Raw genomic sequence first — 13,119 nt, 5'->3', positions numbered from 1 at the left:
GTCCACTAGTCCTTATGATGATAACATGTAGTGAAATTCCTAAAATAAATATCTACTAGTCCTTGTGGGCAGTATGGCAAGGACAATAGGACTAGTGCCAATTTCTAATGCTGGGGGATCAACTTGAGGCCACTTGATTGAGCACACGAAATGTGTATATATTAAATATGATTAAGCGGTAAATGTGAATATTAAGGTTAGAGTCCAAACTAAGGGCAACTTCATTGAGCGTCTCTGATAATATTATGAATATAATGAACCCTGGGCAACGGTTGAGAAATGTGAATACATAACAGTTCAATGGGAGACAGGCAGCCTAGAGTGAGATGAGAGTGTTCAATATTCTGCCCCTGTAGATGTGTCAGAGACTGCCATTTACAAGGAACACTAAAACCAGGCAGTTTTAAAAGTATTCTCACAACCTTCTCACACCATCTGTCAAACTTCTAATTGCTTTATATATGTGAAGGTTGTTGTTTGTTTATGTTGTGATCGTCCCAATCAATCAACTTGACCAAAACAAAGAAACACCTCCACTGATTGGTGTGTTTTATGTGCCTCCACATTCCCAGAATTCCATGCAACAATGACTGCCTCTGTCTCATTGGCCACGACCTCTATTGACCCTAAGGTCAGGCATGTTTAGAAATAGGTGTCCAAATCTTTGCCTCCCTCCAACATTAGCAATCAGACACAATCAGCATTCCTGATTATGAAGTACTTCAACATCAAGTTCGCAAATGAATATTTCTTCCTTAGTGAGAGACGCCAGTGTATTGATAACTGCATTTAGCATTAATCATGTTCCTTGTAGTGTTCCAAATTGTAATAGACTTGCATGATATGTAAAAATCAATACTTCATGTCTTGTTCAAAGCAAATGAATGTATGCTTTTATCTAACACATGGCTTGATTGGTAGGATCTGTTTGCTATTGTTTGAACAAGAGTTTCACCAGAAAATAATTATGGACAGTGGTGCAAGTGCTGAAATAGTCATTCATCATGTTGCAGTATTGTTTTGAAATGCATGATTTTTGAGAATAAGGGTCATCAAATGTGTAATCTATTTGCCAAGCTTTAATTTTTGTGTAAAGACAGTGATAGATTTGAACCTTGATTTGAAGATATTTTATGTGCTTCGGTTCAAAGCATGTACATGAAACCATTTTGGATATTTCAGAAAGTTAAATAGAGTGACTTTGTAAAAAACTGATCCACCCGATATTCAGTTAGGATTCTCTTTGTTTGTCTTTGTGGAATGTAGTTGCTGTGTCAAAGGAGGCTTAGGTGTCAGACTAGAAGGTGGATAGAAGGGGAGGTGTTAGACTAGAAGGTGGATAGAAGGGGAGGTGTTAGACTAGAAGGTGGATAGAAGGGGAGGTGTCAGACTAGAAGGTGGATAGAAGGAGATGTGTTAGACTAGAAGGTGGATAGAAGGAGAGGTGTTAGACTAGAAGGTGGATAGAAGGAGATGTGTTAGACTAGAAGGTGGATAGAAGGAGAGGTGTTAGACTAGGAGGTGGATAGAAGGGGAGGTGTTAGACTAGAAGGTGGATAGAAGGGGAGGTGTTAGACTAGAAGGTGGATAGAAGGGGAGGTGTCAGACTAGAAGGTGGATAGAAGGAGATGTGTTAGACTAGAAGGTGGATAGAAGGAGAGGTGTTAGACTAGAAGGTGGATAGAAGGAGATGTGTTAGACTAGAAGGTGGATAGAAGGAGAGGTGTTAGACTAGGAGGTGGATAGAAGGGGCGGTGTTAGACTAGAAGGTGGATAGAAGGGGAGGTGTTAGACTAGAAGGTGGATAGAAGGAGATGTGTTAGACTAGTAGGTGGATAGAAGGAGATGTGTTAAACTAGAAGGTGGATAGAAGGAGAGGTGTTAGACTAGAAGGTGGATAGAAGGAGAGGTGTTAGACTAGAAGGTGGATAGAAGGGGAGGTGTTAGACTAGAAGGTGGATAGAAGGAGAGGTGTTAGACTAGAAGGTGGATAGAAGGAGAGGTGTCAGACTAGAAGGTGGATAGAAGGGGAGGTGTTAGAGTAGAAGGTGGATAGAAGGAGAGGTGTTAGACTAGAAGGTGGATAGAAGGACAGGTGTTAGACTAGAAGGTGGATAGAAGGAGAGGTGTTAGACTAGAAGGTGGATAGAAGGGGAGGTGTTAGACTAGAAGGTGGATAGAAGGAGAGGTGTTAGACTAGAAGGTGGATAGAAGGAGAGGTGTTAGACTAGAAGGTGGATAGAAGGGGAGGTGTTAGAGTAGAAGGTGGATTGAAGGAGAGGTGTTAGACTAGAAGGTGGATAGAAGGACAGGTGTTAGACTAGAAGGAGGATAGAAGGAGAGGTGTTAGACTAAAAGAGGGATAGTAGGAGAGGTGTTTGAAGCGAATGAAATGATAGGTTTATAGCAGCAAGTGGAGAGAGAGGTGGACAGAGAGGTTTATAGCAGCAAGTGGAGAGAGAGGTTTATAGCAGAAGAAGTTGTCTTGTTTTGACCAATATTATTCACAAATATTTCATTACTGTTTGACCTGAATAAAAAACCCAGTACGATGTGGTTGAATCTGGTTAAACATAAACTATGTCGAAACCATAGACAAGTAGATATGAGGTCAAAAAGGTGGCACCTTTCCAACCAACCTCTACAATGGCAGTGTAGGTCCGTTACACAGACTCTCATCGTGGGAATATATTACTTCCAGTCTATCAGTGGTGACTTCGGTGTTCAGCGTTCAACTCAGGGCCCAATGAGCAGATAATTTTTATGCAATGTGTTTTCAAATGTGTGCTGCGAATCTGTTAACAAATAGTTTTGATTGATATTTGTAAACATTGGTAATTTGGGGAAGACAAACAGCCTTGACAAGATATATTGTTGCTTTGAATGAGTTCATCCTACATTATATGACATATGTTCCTGTACTGATGTTTCTGTTTTGTAGTGAATGTGAAAGTTCTAAGGTTTATCAAATTTCATATTAATTAATACAATTTGAATGCACTTTTCATCATAGAAAGATATTCATATGCTGTGATTAATGAAGAACATTTTGCATGTTCAAACATACTCAGTGTTAGAAATTATGGAGGTCCTTGTGTCCTTCAGGATTTCTGATTTAAGGTCAATCTGGGCATCCCCTAAATCTGTTTCTATGACTTGAAGGTTATGAAAGGGACCCCTGAACACATGAAACTCATGTAGGACACCTACAACCACATACACCTGAAGCAGTTGGATACACTGTCCATAACTTCCTTTCTCAGAGGTTGATGAAACTTAGTTTTTGTCTCGACTACGTACTACACAAATCATAGTTTGAGCATAACCTGGAATGGAAAGATCGGACATTGTGATAATTCCTGCAACAAGGGCAGACTACCTGACGTTCCGACCCCTCAGTCAGTGTGGCCAGACAACTGTGGAGCCAGTGCCTTGCTGTGAGTCTACATAGGTTCCACTGCTTGCTCTATGTGATGGAGTTGGAGCAGCATTACAGCTGACCCATAACAATAGTTGTAGGAATAAAACAGTGAAGAGCATTCATTTCACTCTGTGATTGGCAGCACAAAAATATATTACAAGTTGCTAAGGTATCACTTTGTACAAGATGACTCTTTTATCAGTTGCCAACATGTGAAGATCTGGGGTAGAATAGGTCTTTAGCAACCCATGCTTGGGGTAAAAAGGCAACTATGCTTGTCGTAAGAGGCGGCACAAGATCTGGTGGTCAGGCTTGCTGATTTGGCTGATGCATGTCATCGTATCCCAGTTGCATAGATCAATGCGCATGATTGTCTGGTCCAGATTTAATTATTTACAGATCGCCGTCATACAGCTGGAATATTGCTGAGTTCGGCAATAAGCAAGAATCAAACAAACAAACAAACTTAGCATTCCCCCTGTGCCCTATGTATGTTGTGAAAACACATATATATGGCATTGATGTATGTTTGGATAAGAAATGATCATACATCAATAATAACAACATGTTGTTTATCATGAGATTTAAACAGTCAACTATGGTTATAATGAACTCAAAGGGACGATTAATTTTCGTTCGTAATAACCATAGTTCGTTATAAGCATATATACAAATGGCCAGGACTAAAGATTAGTTCTATATATCTGTCAGTTCGTTATAAGCGTGTTCATTATAAACATAGTTGACTGTATAGCATTTTTTCATATTTGGAGTGGTAGGCAGCGCTACAAATGAACTTCAAAGAGGTGCAAGCTCCAAGGGCTAGTATGTTTTAACTTGCACCAACCCTGATGAAAATTCACATAAGGAGTCAAGATGAAAAAGAAGAAACCCACTCTGTTTCAAGTATAATACTGTAATGTAGGCCCATCATCCAGCACTAGGCCTAATGGCATCAGTCTGGGAGGGAGCGGCCCTGTTAAAGGGATTCTTGTATTACATGGCATCAGTCTGGGAGGGAGCTGCCCTGTTATAGTGACTCTTGTATTACATGGCATCAGTCTGGGAGGGAGCGGCCCTGTGATATTGACACTTGTATGTACCGCCATTATTACATGGCATCAGTCTGGGAGGGAGCGGCCCTGTTATAGTGACTCTTGTATTACATCGCATCAGTCTGGGAGGGAGCGGCCCTGTTATAGTGACTCTTGTATTACATGGCATCAGTCTGGGAGGGAGCGGCCCTGTTATAGTGACTCTTGTATTACATGGCATCAGTCTTGGAGGGAGAGGCCCTGTGATATAGACACTTGTATGTACCGCCATTATTACATGGCATCAGTCTCGGAGGGAATGGCCCTGTGATATAGACACTTGTATGTACCGACATTATTACATGGCATCAGTCTGGGGGGGAGTGGCCCTGTGATATAGACACTTGTATGTACCGACATTATTACATGGCATCAGTCTGGGGGGGAGTGGCCCTGTGATATAGACACTTGTATGTACCGACATTATTACATGGCATCAGTCTGGGGGGGAGTGGCCCTGTGATATAGACACTTGTATGTACCGACATTATTACATGGCATCAGTCTGGGGGGGAGTGGCCCTGTGATATAGACACTTGTATGTACCGACATTATTACATGGCATCAGTCTGGGGGGGAGTGGCCCTGTGATATAGACACTTGTATGTACCGACATTATTACATGGCATCAGTCTGGGGGGGAGTGGCCCTGTGATATAGACACTTGTATGTACCGACATTATTACATGGCATCAGTCTGTGGGGGAGTGGCCCTGTGATATAGACACTTGTATGTACCGACATTATTACATGGCATCAGTCTGGGGGGGAGTGGCCCTGTGATATAGACACTTGTATGTACCGACATTATTACATGGCATCAGTCTGGGGGGGAGTGGCCCTGTGATATAGACACTTGTATGTACCGACATTATTACATGGCATCAGTCTGGGGGGGAGTGGCCCTGTGATATAGACACTTGTATGTACCGACATTATTACATGGCATCAGTCTGTGGGGGAGTGGCCCTGTGATATAGACACTTGTATGTACCGACATTATTACATGGCATCAGTCTGGGGGGGAGTGGCCCTGTGATATAGACACTTGTATGTACCGACATTATTACATGGCATCAGTCTGGGGGGGAGTGGCCCTGTGATATAGACACTTGTATGTACCGACATTATTACATGGCATCAGTCTGGGGGGGAGTGGCCCTGTGATATAGACACTTGTATGTACCGACATTATTACATGGCATCAGTCTGGGGGGGAGTGGCCCTGTGATATAGACACTTGTATGTACTGACATTATTACATGGCATCAGTCTGGGGGGGAGTGGCCCTGTGATATAGACACTTGTATGTACTGACATTATTACATGGCATCAGTCTGGGGGGGAGTGGCCCTGTGATATAGACACTTGTATGTACCGACATTATTACATGGCATCAGTCTGGGGGGGAGTGGCCCTGTGATATAGACACTTGTATGTACCGACATTATTACATGGCATCAGTCTGGGGGGGAGTGGCCCTGTGATATAGACACTTGTATGTACCGACATTATTACATGGCATCAGTCTGGGGGGGAGTGGCCCTGTGATATAGACACTTGTATGTACCGACATTATTACATGGCATCAGTCTGGGGGGGAGTGGCCCTGTGATATAGACACTTGTATGTACTGACATTATTACATGGCATCAGTCTGTGGGGGAGTGGCCCTGTGATATAGACACTTGTATGTACTGACATTATTACATGGCATCAGTCTGGGGGGGAGTGGCCCTGTGATATAGACACTTGTATGTACCGACATTATTACATGGCATCAGTCTGGGGGGGAGTGGCCCTGTGATATAGACACTTGTATGTACCGACATTATTACATGGCATCAGTCTGGGGGGGAGTGGCCCTGTGATATAGACACTTGTATGTACCGACATTATTACATGGCATCAGTCTGGGGGGGAGTGGCCCTGTGATATAGACACTTGTATGTACCGACATTATTACATGGCATCAGTCTGGGGGGGAGTGGCCCTGTGATATAGACACTTGTATGTACTGACATTATTACATGGCATCAGTCTGGGGGGGAGTGGCCCTGTGATATAGACACTTGTATGTACCGACATTATTACATGGCATCAGTCTGGGGGGGAGTGGCCCTGTGATATAGACACTTGTATGTACCGACATTATTACATGGCATCAGTCTGGGGGGGAGTGGCCCTGTGATATAGACACTTGTATGTACCGACATTATTACATGGCATCAGTCTGGGGGGGAGTGGCCCTGTGATATAGACACTTGTATGTACCGACATTATTACATGGCATCAGTCTGGGGGGGAGTGGCCCTGTGATATAGACACTTGTATGTACCGACATTATTACATGGCATCAGTCTGGGGGGGAGTGGCCCTGTGATATAGACACTTGTATGTACCGACATTATTACATGGCATCAGTCTGGGGGGGAGTGGCCCTGTGATATAGACACTTGTATGTACCGACATTATTACATGGCATCAGTCTGGGGGGGAGTGGCCCTGTGATATAGACACTTGTATGTACCGACATTATTACATGGCATCAGTCTGGGGGGGAGTGGCCCTGTGATATAGACACTTGTATGTACCGACATTATTACATGGCATCAGTCTGGGGGGGAGTGGCCCTGTGATATAGACACTTGTATGTACTGACATTATTACATGGCATCAGTCTGGGAGGGAGTAGCCCTGTGATATAGACATTTCACTGTGTGTATAAAATTATGATGACCTGTTTTTAGACAATAAGTGATTACCATGATGTATGTTTCAAAACAACATCCATCCTTAATTATTTCCTTGTGCACTATTTCCTGCTTTCTACTCTGTAGAGTGATGGTAAAGCAGGATGTGAAAGGAGTGACGTTAATGATATGATGTGACCTCAGTGTGCAGGGAATATATTTTGCATTGAACATTTGCACAACATCATTGATGGTTTGGAAGTACCATGTGAGACATCCTCATTGTTATAGTACATTTATTGTGATCATCTTGCTTAAATGTTACAACATGAGATGTTATTTTATCTTTTTAAGCATACTGAGGTGCATTTGTCAACCCTTTGTGTAAGTCAGGGTTAGAACTGGCCTTCAAGAACTGTTGTTTGTATTAAGAGGCGACTTACGGCATTTAGTGTCAGGCTCGCTGACTTGGTTGATGCATGTCATCGTATCCCAGTTACATAGATCAATGCTAAAGATATTATTATTGACTGGTCCAGCTTCAGTTATTTACAAACAGCCATAATATAGCTGTACTATTGCTGAGAAGTGTGTTCAACAAAAAACAAACAAACATTTGTCAACTTATTTGGGGGATTTAAGTTGGATGTTACCTGATCACCTTGAATGTCCTGAGGTGATGGGATGTGTTTGGTATCAGGGATTGGGTGTCTCACTGTGAGTTCACCTTCAGGGATTGGGTGTCTCACTGTGAGTTCACCTTCAGGGATTGGGTGTCTCACTGTGAGTTCACCTTCAGGGATTGGGTATCTCACTGTGAGTTCACCATCAGGGATTGGGTATCTCACTGTGAGTTCACCCTCAGGGATTGGGTGTCTCACTGTGAGTTCACCCTCAGGGATTGGGTGTCTCACTGTGAGTTCACCCTCAGGGATTGGGTGTCTCACTGTGAGTTCACCTTCAGGGATTGGGTGTCTCACTGTGAGTTCACCTTCAGGGATTGGGTATCTCACTGTGAGTTCACCCTCAGGGATTGGGTATCTCACTGTGAGTTCACCTTCAGGGATTGGGTGTCTCACTGTGAGTTCACCTTCAGGGATTGGGTATCTCACTGTGAGTTCACCTTCAGGGATTGGGTGTCTCACTGTGAGTTCACCTTCAGGGATTGGGTGTCTCACTGTGAGTTCACCCTCAGGGATTGGGTGTCTCACTGTGAGTTCACCTTCGGGGATTGGGTATCTCACTCAGGGACTAGAGTATCACACATTACTTGTGGTTCTGATTAGTCACTAAATGCACAGTGGAGGTTTGTGCCTTGCTTGGCATTTAAATTGTTGAAACAGGCTGTCCATAATTGCAATGTTCATATGTACAATATCTTCCCAACCACTCACACATATTACCACAATATCAGACCAAAGAAGGCAACAGGATTTTCCTTGTATTCTGCTTGAATGTTTTGATTAGATGCAAGTCACAAGAATTCTGTGAAACATGATTTAGTAAGTGGTATTTGGATTCAAAACACGATGACATTTGTGCTGCTGCCATTTGAGTTTGAGTTATGCGTCCTGAGAAATATAGCAGAAGACAGTTTTGTCATGACTTATGGCTGTTTTATGTCATGAATGTCATCACAGCCAGCCATGTAAAGTGAAATTTGTTTTAGGAGCTTTCAGCAAATAGACGTTATTTGTTTCCATGACAACCAGCAATTGTGCCTTGCCCACTCATTGATGTATGTAACGCCTATGCAAAGAGAAAAGCATTGCTTTTACAGGTGACACAGATATGAGCAAAATGTGATAAATGTCCTGGGTGCATCACAGTGCACGAGGGAGTGGCAAAGTGCACTTGTGTCTGTAGTACCTCTGCCATGTAGGCGAACAGGTCATTGGTACAGTCAGCTGCTCTAATGTCACCATGGGACACCATGTATTTCAAATATTGTGCAATGTATAGTGTCCGTGAATAGCAAGGGAATGTCTAGGGGAGAAAAAGGTTATATAACGTAATGAATAGGTGCACTGCTTCAGGGCTAGCATACTGATATAAGGCCACACTTTTGTAACTTTTGGTTTCATGGATTTATTCAAGCTTTTCCACACAAGATCGGAATAAAAGTAAAAATAAATGTCAATTATTTATTTATATATGCTCACCACCAAATGAAACGCGAATCATAGAAACATATAGAGAAGTATGTTTGGTAAGAAGAGATTTGTAACAATTAATGACAAAACTAACAATCAGTCAAGTGTTACCACAGAGTGTCTTTATTCTTATCACGATATGCTGCAAGGGATTTCCAAACCTAACACTCTAATTCTGCACAAGATATATACAGTGATCGCTCGCTATTGCGCTCCCAATGGGGTCCAAATAATTGGTGGGCGTTATAGACGATGAGCCGTTTAACCGAGGCCGAGGCGGGGGAGCGCGCTCGGCAAATCTCAAATCATCAATAGGCCTATGTGTTTATCTCACGTCACGTCAAAATAGTATATATTTTTATGGACCTAGATCTACCTGTAATATCATTCATTTATTAAATCTGTCATATTTCACAATGTCTGAAATACGTATTCCATTCTAATTTATCATTTTTTATCAATAAATTAAAAAATTATTCACTATTTCCCGCGATTTTATTGAAAATAAAATTCTCGGACACACATTTCGACAACGGGTCCGCATCGAACATGTCAAAGAGCAAAATAAAGACTATTTTAAGCAAATCTTTAAATATATTATACAAAGTGATAAATAAAATCAACAAAAATATATCTAAAAGTAATCAAACTTACATCTAAGTTATTATTTCCATCGTTTCGTGCTATCGCGTGTAATGTAAGTCAAATGACATCTCGGCTTTCGTCGCCTTGAATTCTCGGCTCGGACACAACGTTTAATGCAAAAATATATGCATGAAAAATCTTTGTCACAGCTCGTAACCTAGCACGATACATTCGCGAAGTTCCATATTTTTAATATATATCGTGATTTCCTGCTTAAAACGTTCAGAATAACACGATTTAACAAAAAATCTTTCGCTAACTTCTGAAATTTATCAAACACGAGCTTGGTATCACAGCTTGATTGGCTGCCTGAGGTCACGTGCTCAAAATTGACCAATCACGAAATTTGTAGCAGATTTCGGCAAGAAAGCGTCATTAGAAACAAATTTTAATCCAATGAAATCGCTTGTTATAACTACGGGGAAAAAACAGGCGATGTTACGAAAGCGCGATTACGAAATGAATGACCGCCGTGTTGTTACAGCAACTACATGTGTGTGACAGTTTAGCCTTAAATTGGATTGCCCACTAATTAAGAATATAAACTTCGCTTGTGGTTCTCTTTTATTGCATGCATGCGCTTCTAAGATCAAAGGATGTATAGTGTGAAAAGTTAACTAGTTGAACAATCGTATTTCCGGGACTTGCCGCGGATGTTTTCAAACAGATTATTAGAACTCCATTCAGCGATAAACGGTTGATTATGCAATGAGAAGCGTTATGTGCAAATGAACAACGAACAACAATACAATTATGTCTGTGTAAAACTCTCAGTAATAAAAGAGTACATAAATTTTGGGAGCCATGCGTTACCGCGCGTAGTAACCGAGGTAGCGCTTTATCGAAGAGCGCAATAGCGAGCGATCACTGTATCTCGAGTCATGGATCTATGACATACACATGATTTAAACAATATTTATTTCCTAAATAAGGAATGTGATTGTTGAACAGGCAAAACCTATTTAAACACCTCTCCCTACAAAGGACATTTAACAATAAATAAGAGTAAACTGTACATAAAATAATTAGTTTAGATTAATTGTACCTACTGTTGCAAATATTTTGATGCGAATATCCTAGTCACACACAAATACACACATACATATATTGGTACATAACCAAACCGGTGCATCCATGCATATGTATATAGAGAATGCTACACTCATTCTTGTTAGATACCATTTTGAAGAAGTGAGTGAACTTTCTATGGTATCTGACCGAGCGAAAGTGAGGTCAGATACTATAGAAAGTTCTTGTGTTTTGTAAAAATGGTATCTGATGAGAATGAGTGTGGTATTATATTTATTACCAATGTGAAATATATATCTAAGTGTAAATACATAACAACTTTCGTTTGTTGACAGACCAAACTGTAACCAGTTGCAAAATCTGGTTGCACATTTCTGTGCATACGCATTAACAACATGCGCCTGCAGTTATTATTTGCAAACATAACAGCACCGAGGTTCAAAATCCTTTTGGAAGAATTTCTTCAACTAATGGTAATTCAGGCGCCATGTTGTTAGTACGCAGAACACCTATAAGAAAATTTGAAAAGTCACATTAGCGCCACGCTTTGAATATCGAACCAACAGTTGGTCACTCGCACTGACGGTGTCCTGGCTGTGCAATCAAAATAGTTGGGTTTCGTTGATCTATCAGCTGAATTTAAATCATGTTCGTACCAATTTGGAAGAGGGAAATCAGAGTGTTCGTCAAAGACATTCATGTTACTGTACCACCCCATACTGAAGACGTGAAAATCAACAAACTGAAGTCTGCTTGTATGTCAGTGACAGCTTCGAAAGAAGGGCAAGGTTACCACCGGAATAAAGACACCCATGATCTACTTACAGTGTTTTAAGTTAGAGATGGGGAATGTTATTGTTCACATTTGGGATATTTTGGGCCACATAATCAGAAATCAGGCACACATAAAAGTAAAAATAAATGTCAATTATTTATTTATATATGCTCACCACCAAATGAAACGCGAACCATAGAAACATATAGAGAAGTATGTTTGGTAAGAAGAGATTTGTAACAATTAATGACAAAACTAACAATCAGTCAAGTGTTACCACAGAGTGTCTTTATTCTTATCACGATATGCTGCAAGGGATTTCCAAACTTTACACTCTAATCCTGCACGAGATATATATCTCTACCACCCTAGACTGAAGACGTGAAAATCAACAAACTGAAGTCTGCTTGTATGTCAGTGACAGCTTCGAAAGAAGGGCAAGGTTACCACCAGAATAAAGACACCCATGATCTACTTACAGTGTTTTAAGTTAGAGATGGGGAATGTTATTGTTCACATTTGGGATATATTGGGCCACATAATCAGATATCAGGCACACTTCTACGGAGTTTTCGAATGATTTGTATCGGAAATGTTCACTTTGAGAGATCTGGTAGTGCAGTCGTGAACAAACAACTCCCAAAACAGTGCCACAAAACACGCTTCGAAGGGGACACTGATGGCACAACCGGTTCATCCCAAGTAAGTCTTGACATCTGACCAGATAGTTTACACTGACTTCATTTCACAACGCTTTATCCTTTTATATTAAATCAAATTGAAAGTTGCGAAAGTGGTTGGTTGGGTGCGTCACGCTCACGCAATTTTTTATGACTGAAAAGGTCACGTTTATCCAATCAAAACGATTAAAACAAGGTCAACCTTGTACGACACACGTGCGACATGGGGATTCAGTATCTTACCACCTGTATCTTCACCATGTGGGTGACAAACACATATATGCTTGTACACCTGATGTAAAGACATCACATGTGATGCGTTCATGAGCGTCGGTTCACACTACATACCAGTATGTTTGTTTTTGCATTGAACCAGTCTTATATCTCGTGAATATGAGTAAGTCTTTATATATTGACCAACATGTATAGTTTTTACGTTGCTTTTAGCATTGAGTATATATGAAAGTCATTCTGCTGTGGAGTGAAAACTGCAGCAGGCCTCTTGAATCACTGATAGTGACGTAAACATGGAATTTATATGTCACATTTTGTTTTGTATAAGAGGGTCTACATTACCAGCTGGAGACAAAATATAAATTAACATACTTATGTTTGATTTATTTCTTAGA

General features: G+C 41.1%; 1 protein-coding gene across 3 annotated transcripts in view; it reads left to right on the top strand.

Annotated features, from left to right (window-relative positions):
- The window catches only part of LOC124118552 (SLIT-ROBO Rho GTPase-activating protein 1-like), a 207,929-nt gene that overhangs the window by 85,572 nt on the left and 109,238 nt on the right, over window positions 1–13,119 (top strand). The window lies entirely within an intron of this gene.

This window comes from Haliotis rufescens, unplaced genomic scaffold, assembly GCF_023055435.1.
Source record: "Haliotis rufescens isolate VD_foot unplaced genomic scaffold, xgHalRufe1.0.p SCAF_22, whole genome shotgun sequence".
NCBI classification, from domain to species: domain Eukaryota; kingdom Metazoa; phylum Mollusca; class Gastropoda; order Lepetellida; family Haliotidae; genus Haliotis; species Haliotis rufescens.
This window is presented reverse-complemented; position numbering and strand designations above follow the sequence as displayed.